A 10,373-nucleotide genomic window follows, 5' to 3' on the forward strand; every position below is an offset into this window, starting at 1 on the left:
GCTATGGCCTTTAGCCCAGTTAACAATCTTACAAAGAAGAGCGTGGACCTTTTTAAACAGTAGAAATGCACTCTGTTCATCCGGGGTGTTGCGTTTGCGTAACTCTTCCAACGTGCACGTTTAACATGAAGTGCCACAGTACAATCCGAATCCCACCAAGGCACACACTTCAAAGTAAAAGGACAGGACGACCTAGGAATCACAGTCAAAGCTGCACTCAGAACTCAAACAGTAAAATAGGTGAGCATATCTAAAACAGTGGAGAAGGAAGAAGGGGTTATAGAAGGAACAGTTAAAGAAGTAAATGACAGCCAGCCAGCTTTCGGAAAACTCCATCGAGAGGGTCTGATTACCGGACAATATGTAGTAAGAGTAAGTTTGATAGGAAAGTGATCACTATATACAACGTCCGAAAGAACAGACCAATGGAAATCTAAAGAGAAGGGGAGCACAAGGAGAGATCCAAACAGAAGAAAGTACGAGTTTTAGCATCAAATGCATCGAAGTTCCTGTATTCAACAAGGATTTATCATTATTAAAAATAAAAGACTCAAGGTTGAGGCCACGCAAATTAGTAATGGCATCGCCCCATAATGCATGACGACTGTTAAAATCTCCCAATAAAATTGGGATGGGTAACTGGGATAATAAAAGAGATAAGGCAAAGAAATCAATACGCTGGAAGGGATAGAAATAATAGAAACCACCGTAATCGAACGTCTGAGAAAAACACAAATAAAATGACATGGAACAGTGGCGTTAATGGACAGACGTTCAAGAGGAACTGTATGGTGGACTACGATAGCTGAATCTGAAAGAGAAGCAGGAGAGAACAAGAAACAATAGCCGGGTATAGGTACCAAAGGGGAAGACAATCGGGGTTCTTGTAAACAGACTAAGGACGGATAGTGAACTGAAAGAAGATAGCGAAGGTCATTGTGAAGGGTTGTAAAACTGCGTATGCTCCATTGTAAAATAGACATACTAAAACCTTAAAACACCAAATAAAAGTGAAACCTAACAGAAAAATAGAATCTAGGAAAGATAAAAGGAAATTAATACTAAAGATAAAATATAATACACAGGAAGTAAAAGATCAATCCATCCATCCATCCATCCATTGCCAGACACCATGTATCCCAAACGGGGTGGCCAACGGCTTAGAGTTAATTGTTTTACAGGGAGGGGCACTAATCCTCCACCAACCCCACTTTGACACGTAGGGATGCCAACAGCATCTGGTGTTCCCAGGCAGTCACCCATCCAAGTACTAACCAGACCCAACGTTGCTTAACTTCGCTGATCGGACGGAAAGCGGTGTACTCAACGTGGTATACAGGAAGTAAAATATATTACTATCTCTCTATCTATTGCCAGACGCCTTAATCCCTTATGGGGTGGCCACAAACAAATCGCCTCCATATTGCCTTGTCCCCCACCATTCCACTGCCCTGCTCCCAATTCACACACCCCTCTCTCATATCTCTCTCCACTCCATCCCTCCATCTCATCCTTGGCCTTCCCCTCCCTCTCTCACCCTCCACCTCACTTACATACACTCTTCTCATTAGTTTCTCACTCTCCATCCTCTCCACATGGCCAAACCACCTCAGTGTGTTTCTCCTAACACTTCCTATCACATCCACATCCACACCACAACGCTCCTTCACTTCCTCATGTGTCAGTCTATCTCTCCATGTGACTCCACAGGCTCCTCTCAAATAACTCATTTCCACTGCTCTCACTCTTGACTTATGCCCCTCCAACAACGTCCAAGCTTCACTTCCATACGTTAGAGTTGGTATCACAATACTGTCATATAATAACTTTTTCACTTCCATGCTCACTTCCCTGTTTCTTATCACTGCTTTCATGGAACCAGCAACCTTTCTTCCCTGCTGTACCCTTTCAAGCACCTCACCCTCCAAACTTCCATCCTTAAGTAAAATATAATGCGGAATAGTAACATATATTGCCGAGTCATTAGGATGGTAGGAATGGGGGCAGAAGGTGGAAGTGGTGGACAAGCAGGACGGCCACCACAGCCTGGAGGCATGGGGAGAGATAGAGTGGGGAAGGAGGATTGGAAGAACTGGAAAAGGAGGGGGCAGAGAGGGGGAGGGGACAGAAGGTGAAGGAGGGGAAATGAAGGAAGGAGAGGAGTAGGAGGGAGATCAGGCAGTACAGGATGAACTTCAACAGAGAGGGTACAGCACTGTCTACTGAATATGGCGTAGAAGTTAAAATGTAATCCATAATCTTGGGGATGGTTTCACTGTCGTCATCACCAGAGGGTTTTGCATTACAATCAGCCGGTGGTAAGGCAGTCCAGAGACATGACTGAGGAGACTGCTGAGATGTGGACTTCGACGCGGCAGAGTGTATCGATCGAGAGGGGCAGGTATTCGTCGCGCGAACTTTACGAGCCGGAGAAGTAGGAGGATGGGCAAGAGAGATTTACATTCCAACATGATGGGTAGTCTGTGCTTACCACCAGAGGAGGATGGGGGTCAGACAGGAAGTTGGGCCAGAGGCGCCAAACGGCCAGTATGAGAAACAGAACTGAAGGAGCGAGAGGAGAGATGTGGTTGGGAATGGGGGGATGGACAAAGAGAAGGAACAGGTAAGGAAGGGGATGGAGAGGAAGTAGGGGTTGAGGAATCTAAAACAGAGAAAGAATTAGAGACAGGATCAAGAGGAGTCTGTAAAGGAAAGACTGAGGTGGAGGGGGGGTTAGGTAGAGAGGAGGGAGAGGTGGAAATAGGAGTACTAGGAGGAAGGGAAGAGGAGACAACAGTCACAGGGGTAGGGACAGAGTGAGAGGTGGGAAGACGAGAGGTGGGAGGAGAGGAAGAAGGGGCAGCAGATACAGAGACAGGTGTAGAAGGGGAAGATGAAATAGTTCTGGTACTAGAAGTTACTATGGGAGGAGAACGAGCTACACGTACATAGGTAACGTTAGGATGGTGACCGAGGCCCCGAACTCTGCAACGAGCCTCACGAAGGGAGAGACCAGTTTTCCAGCGGACGTTGGACACTTCTGCTTTGAAGAGGTAGACGGGACATTGTTGGTAGGTGGCAGAATGGCTACCCTGACAGTTAGGGCAGCATCGGCTGGTGGAAATGCATTCTGAGGTGGTATGACTGGCCAGTGCACAGCTAGCGCAGACTGCAGATGATCGGCAGTATTTGGCTGGATGACCAAAGCGCCAACAAGATGTGCACTGGTAAGGAGATGGAATATACTCACATACTTGGAGAACAGTGCCTCCAATGATGACTGTGGGGGGCAGATCGCTAAAGGCAAAAACTATTTTTACAATATTAGCAGGCTCTTGGCGTCGTCCACAAGGAGGAGTTGCATAACAATGGACTGAACATATTGGATGAAGCTGTTCTGAAAGGATTAGCTCAATGTCATTAGAGCAATCTGTGAAAGCCCTCTGGCCAAAAGACATCGAAGATGGTAAACGGATGGTGCCAGTGGCAGAATTGAGCTGGATGCCTAAGGACACGAAGATGGGTTGTCCTGCATTGTTGACCAGGGACGTCACTTTCTCGGCTTGGGCAGCACTGTGAACAACAAGGAGGCGGGAACCATTCGGACAGGCCAAGAAGGTGACATCCCTGCCTACTTGTCAAAGTAGAGAGAGGTGGAGCGAGAGGTCGTTGGTCGTATCATGGACACTGACAATTTTGACCATGTCTGTGAACCGAAAATTGAGGAGGTGAGGGACGAGGCAGGTACACAGGAAGAAGGACGAGGTCGGGAGAGGAAGACAGAGGACACAGAAGGATTAGAGACAGGAGGTGAAGGAGAAAGGTAAGGATGAAGTGTGACAATAGTAGAAGGACTGACTGAAGTAGACAGAGCAGAAGCTGGAGGAGTGGAAGACACAGTAGGCGGGAAGGATGGGGTGTTTAATGTAACCGAATGTGTAGGGGAAGGGGAAGAAGTTGAGGCCACAGTCAAAAGGGAGTCCTGGGTCGTCACCATAATCAGATGAGAAGTAACTGTATCTATATAATGTGAATTGGTAGACTTCACCCCCCCCACCCACCACAGAGCCCAATGAGGGGAGGCTAATGTTGGGTCCAACTCACCCAACAGCCCCAGGGATAGCGGGAGTGGTACACGCGGACACGGTTTGGTGTGGAGTGGCAGCTATGGGCCAATGCGGTGCCCATCAAACAGGGCCTGCTTGACCCTAGCCAAGGTTGACTGAGCAAACACATGGCCAGCCGATCTGTCCAGCAAGTCCACATTGGACCGCCTGTCTTATGCCAACCCACCTACTAAAGGAGCGTGTTGCCCATGGCAGGGAACTGCACCCTGCCTCATGGTGGACTCAACTCCCAAATTGAGGGGCGCAAGCAATATACAGGTTACCATGTACGGCAAACACGTGGGGAGGAAGCAGTCTTGCCCGAAATGACAAAAGGGGCTGAGACTAGTATCATAACTAAAGGCCTCCACTATTTGGTGATGACAGGGGAAAAGGAAGGAAAAAGCAATAAAATAAGAAAAAGAGCCTTGCAAAATTGGTTGAGACAGTGACAGGGACCCAAGGAGAGGGGAGGGCGCAGAGCAGAGACCCCACCATAGCTCCACCACTCGTCAAGACCCAATCGACGTCTCTGAAGCCTTCCCACGACAACAGCGAGCAAGGAAACAGGGGGGATGCCTGGTTAAAGCCTAATTTCTTCTTCAAGCTTTGCCACATTTATATATCTATTGCCAGAAGCCTTAATCCCATACAGGGTGGCCACAAACAAATCATCTCCATGTCACCCTGTCCCCTGCCATTTCACTGCCCTGCTCCCAGCTCACACCTCCCTCCCTCATATAGCTCTCCACTCTGTCCTTCCATCTCATCCTCGGCCTCCCCCTCCCTCTCTCCCCCTCCACCTCACTCACATATACTCTCCTCATCAGTCTCTCACTCTCCACCCTCTCCATATGGCCACATATATCATAACTATATAATTGTTTCCACACCCGAATGAACTGTCAGTTGTCAAGTGAATAAGAATTTTTATTTTTCTACACAGCTTTCCAGTCATGACATTTGAAATTTTTTCACTCCTGAACTGATACTGGAAAGAACCTATAATAAAACTGTTTACCCCATTCATTACACTTGAATTTCTTCATTCCTTAATGAATTAAACAGTGTTGCATGACATCAACTGCGTCATCTGTTTACCACATTAAGCACACTAGAAACTCTTCCCTACACAATGATTTAAAAGGTGTTTAGTAAGAATACTTTTCATACCAAAATGCTTACCACATTCATTGCACTTGAACTTCTTCACTCCTGAATGAATTGTTAGGTGTTTGGTGAGACTACACTTTTGTGCAAATAGTTTACCACATTCATTGCACTTGAACTTCTTCACTCCTGAATGAATTGATAGGTGTTTGGTGAGACTACACTTACGTGCAAATAGTTTACCACATTCATTGCACTTGAAATTCTTCACTCCTGAATGAATTAATAGGTGTTTGGTGAGAATACTCTTATGTGCAAATAGTTTACCACATTCATCACACTTGAAATTCTTCACTCCTGAATGACTTAATAGGTGCTGAGTGAGACCATCCTTCTGTGCAAATCGTTTACCACATTCATCACACTTGAAATTCTTCACTCCTGAATGACTTAATAGGTGCTGAGTGAGGCCACCCCTCTGTGCAAATCGTTTACCACATTCATCACACTTGAAATTCTTCACTCCTGAATGAAATAATAGGTGCTGAGTGAGGCCAGACTTCTGTGCAAATCGTTTACCACATTCATCACACTTGAAATTCTTCACTCCTGAATGAATTAATAGGTGCTGAGTGAGACCAAACTTCTGTGCAAATCGTTTACCACATTCATCACACTTGAAATTCTTCACTCCTGAATGAACAACTGCATGTCGTTTAAGACTTTTCTTAAAAGGAAACGTTTTATCACACTCCAAACATCTGAACTGCTTAACTTCATCTGAGGACACTGCATCCAGGACAGTCTCATTGTCACTGAGGAACATTTTGTCACCCACCTCACACTCTGACTGTACAACTGATTCTTCCTTTACCACTTCCATTATTTTCTCACCCATCTCACACTCTAACTTTACATCTGGTTCTTCCTTTACCACCTCCATTATTTTGTCACCCACCTCACACTCTGGCTCTGTTTCTTCCTTTACCACTTCCATTATTTTGTCATCCACCTCACACTCTAGCTTTACATCTGTTTCTTCCTTTACCACTTCCATTATTCTGTTATGCACTTCACACTGTAACTTTGGACCTGGTTCTTCCTTTACCACTTCCATTATATTGTCATCCACCTCATACTCAAATTTACATCTGGTTCATCTTTTGCCACCTACACTATTTTGTCACCCACCTCAGACTCTATATATCTTTACATCTGGTTCTTCCTTTATCACCCTGTCATAAGATTCCCCCAAATTCTCTTAATTCCTGCCATAAATTAGTCTCCACTGAACAATACTGCTGATACAAAGGTCATTATTACTGAACAATAACTGCTTCTGCACTTGCAAGTACTATGTAACCATATTTTCAAATAAATAGTTCACTGCTGAGTTTTAAGCTATTAATGCAGTCTAAAATACCACTGGGTTCCTTATTTTACCAGTCCTTATCCAGTGTCTATGCAGCGGTTGTACAGCAGTAAATACAAAGGATATCACAACAGCTAAATGATCCTGGATCAACTCCTACCACTCATCCAGTGATTCACACTTCTTACAATGAAAGATATTATGAAGAGAGAGTATAAGCCACATATATTTGGAAGAGGCACCTCATGTAGGATGTACAGTACTGTACTGAGACAACGCAACATGTGCCTATATAATGTCGACACTTTACCATGTATATTTTACTCAGGTGGCTCTCTGATGACCACATTGCTTAGGTGTGCTTTGCAGAGTTAATTTCAGCTGTGGACCTGCAACAAGAGCTGCCATTAGACAAGAATCTCTATGAATTTAAAAACACTGCCCAGTGAGCCCTCATTTTGCATGTATCTAGTCCTTAAAAAAAAATAATAATAATTTGCATTTCAGCAGGTAAGCTTAGTAGAGAAATTTGAAGAAAGAGTGAGGTTATTAATGTAAAGGACTGGTTATATGAGTGGGAAAGTGAGGCTGGTATGGCAGAGTAAGTGGCAGCAGAAGTGTTAGGCATGGCAGGTAATTTAGAAACAAGAGTGGTCAAGGATGAGACCAAGCTATGATGATAGTGATGACTTCCAGGTAGTTAAGGGATGATGCAAAATTAAGAAACAATGACAGGTGTGTCTATCTATCGATCTAGAAAAGGGAAAATGTTCCCCCAAGCTAGACCTCACTAGATCATATAGCCCTGCTAGGTAAAAAGAGGGTGCTACCCCTCCTGGCATGGCAGCTACCGGGCGTGGTTTGAACTAAAGACCCCTGGTCCCAAGTTCGACACTCTACCACTGAGCCACCCTACCCCCTATATCTATCTAGAGCCAAACCATAAACCCATAAGGGGTGGCCGTTTGTCTCTGAGTTAGTGGTTTTACTAGTCCAGCGGATAAGGCAAACAATCGTTCACTTTTTCAGGAAAACATCAAATTTTGCACAGTTGTAGAAGGGACCCAGACAATCATTTTTTGAGATGGACCTCCAGAATCTTGGACCCCTGATGATCACCATCTTGGATTTCAAAATGGCTGCCTTTCAACCCATATTTTCTTCAATTACTCCAATAATATGATAGACAGAAACATAATTCCAATGGCTAACCCCAGGTTTTTAGGGTCTGGCACTTGAATGGAATGATTTTTCTGACCCGGCAAAGGTCGGCCATCTTGGATTTCAAGATGGTCGCCTTAGAACCCCATTTTCTTCAATAACTCCAATACTATGATAGACAGAAACAATTCCAATGACTAACCCTATGTTTTCAGGGTCTGGCAATCCAATGGAATCACTGTCCGATGTGGAAGGTCGGCCATCTTGGAATTCAAGGTGGCTACCTGCTGAAGCCCATTTCCGATATAACTCTGATGCAATGGCAAACATCTAATGCATGTCTTTTTGATGAAATTCTGATATTAAAACAATGTCCATCGCAGTCACATAATGACGTACACTGCAAGTTAGCCGTGTAGTACTTGCAGTTTCCTTTGCAAGCAGTTTTACAGTGGCAACTGATTAATTCTGAGCAGGTGTTCTGGACAACAGGCAACTTTGTCCATACAGGGTGCCAAGTACTGTTGCGTTTCTGCCAACCCCAGACAGATGGTGATGGGAGCTCTGGTTGGGAAACTAAAGCTTGGCCCCAAACATGTCCAGCCTGGTACTATGCTCTTTTGGTATGTTCCTCAGGTGCATCAGCTGTGAGAGGAATGTGTTCAATTGTCCTTGCCCTCTTCGGGAATAAGAACCTGTGCACGTCATTCACAGACTTCAAGTCCATTGTCCTGTCATACACCACTGCCATGAACCATTCTAGTTTGTGGAGTTCACTGGAGACAGATGCAGGTTTGGTGGACAGAGCATGAAAACTGGCTGTGATGTCAGGAAAGACCTCCCATGCCTTCCAGGCTGTCATCTTACCTTTGTTGGCAAAGAATGACACGGTATCACAACCTGTGAAGGCAAGAAAAAAGGCCAATGCCTCTGCTTTCCTGCGCCCAAGAGCTGATAAAACTGGTACGCTGCAACCGCTACCTCTTTCTGCCCCCAATCCACCCAGCGATCCCACTCAACTCTCCTGCCCAAAGACCCCAACACCCGCAGATCCAACTACAGTACTTAGCACCATAAATCACTGTACACATACATGAACATACCAACTGACATAACTCTTGTGTGTCTTGTAAGGTGGACTTGAGAATGAACTTGTAGTCTCTGAACTGAAAGAAAATGGTATAAATGTACTTCATACTCAATTTTGCAGAAATGGCCTCTCATATACCAGTATGTGGAAAAGGACAAAGCAAGTTGGGCTTTTATATTTCAGTTTTGGGCCAAGCAAGTTGGGTTTTTATATTTCAGTTTTCAATATTCACTTTTTACATTCATTATGTTTATACCTACCAACAGCTGGCTCTGAAATCATTTTCCAGTCAAATTATTCAGAACATTAAGCCTGATTAGAATTATAATGAAGTTAACTAAGATAACTGAAAATGTGATATAGCTTCATGGCAGTACCTTCTTTTCAATATGGGAGGCAGCAGCTGACGTAACTTACTAAAAACGTATATTTAGGGTATTTGAAAATCCAGTAAGAACAGAACTGAAACAGTCCTGGCAATGGTTGTGCTACATGATAGATCTCTAACCCTAGAAAATACAGGTGGTGTGTTTAAGCATAAACTTCACAGAACTGGGCCACCATCTTGGACTTCAAGATGACCGACACCAGATGATCATGAAAATGATTCCAATGAAAAGGTAGGGTTTGCCTTTGAAATTTTCCATCTATCTTTTATAGCCTTGCATTATAACAAAAGACCAATTTCAGCCAGCAGCCATACTGGACTTGAGATGGACCACCTCTGCCAGGTCCAACAATGATCCCACTGGATTGCCAGACCCTGAAAACATAGGGGCAGCCATTGGAATTTTGCTTCTATTTATCATATTATTGGAGTTATTGAAGAAAATACGGGTTGCTAGGTAACCATTTTGAAATCCAAGATGGCAGCCACCAGGGGGCCCAAATTTGGGGATCCATCTCGAAAATTGATCGTATGGGTCCATTCTACACCCGTGCAAAATTTGGTGCTTTCCTGACAAAGTGAACGATTGACCTGATAATTTGGCCTCAGCCGCTGGACTATACAGGGAGGGGCAATAACCGTCCACCAACCTACTTGTTGACAGGTAGGGAACGGGTGGGTAGGTTATACAAGGTCGGTTCAGGAAGTATCCGACTGTAGGTTCTACAAAATAAACAGCTAACCCGTTTAGCTAGGACACTATCTCCCTCAAGTAGGCCCCTTCTTTCCAGCATTCTTTCCACTGTCTGAAACATTTTTAAGACTGGGTTTTCAGTATCTTCTGCAGGTGTATATAACAGACATGTATATGTACAAAGGAAAAAGGGAAATAGATGTGTGTGGTAATCACAGGGGCATTTGTTTTCTGAGTGTAATAGGAAAAATATATGGTAGGATACTTATTGACAGAGATAGGGAAATAACACGAGGAATTATACTCGATTTTTTTTCACCTGACGATCCACTTTTGTGAATGTGGCACCTGTGCACTCCTGCCGCGTGATTGGTTGGTTTAAGTTTCATACATGAAGTATCCTATTTACAAAACACAGTTGTACCTAATATTCCAATTCTCATAAAGGGTGT

The 10,373-nt window shown here is 44.3% G+C and overlaps 1 pseudogene; it reads right to left on the reverse strand.

Annotated features, from left to right (window-relative positions):
* Nucleotides 1-1,225: 1,225 nt before the first annotated feature.
* On the reverse strand, nt 1,226-1,345 carry LOC145416584 (5S ribosomal RNA; annotated as a pseudogene).
* Between the last annotated feature and the right edge of the window lie 9,028 nt (nt 1,346-10,373).

Source organism: Coenobita brevimanus, chromosome 106, assembly GCF_032717465.1.
Source record: "Coenobita brevimanus isolate Jiangsu-jjx chromosome 106, ASM3271746v2, whole genome shotgun sequence".
Taxonomy (NCBI): domain Eukaryota; kingdom Metazoa; phylum Arthropoda; class Malacostraca; order Decapoda; family Coenobitidae; genus Coenobita; species Coenobita brevimanus.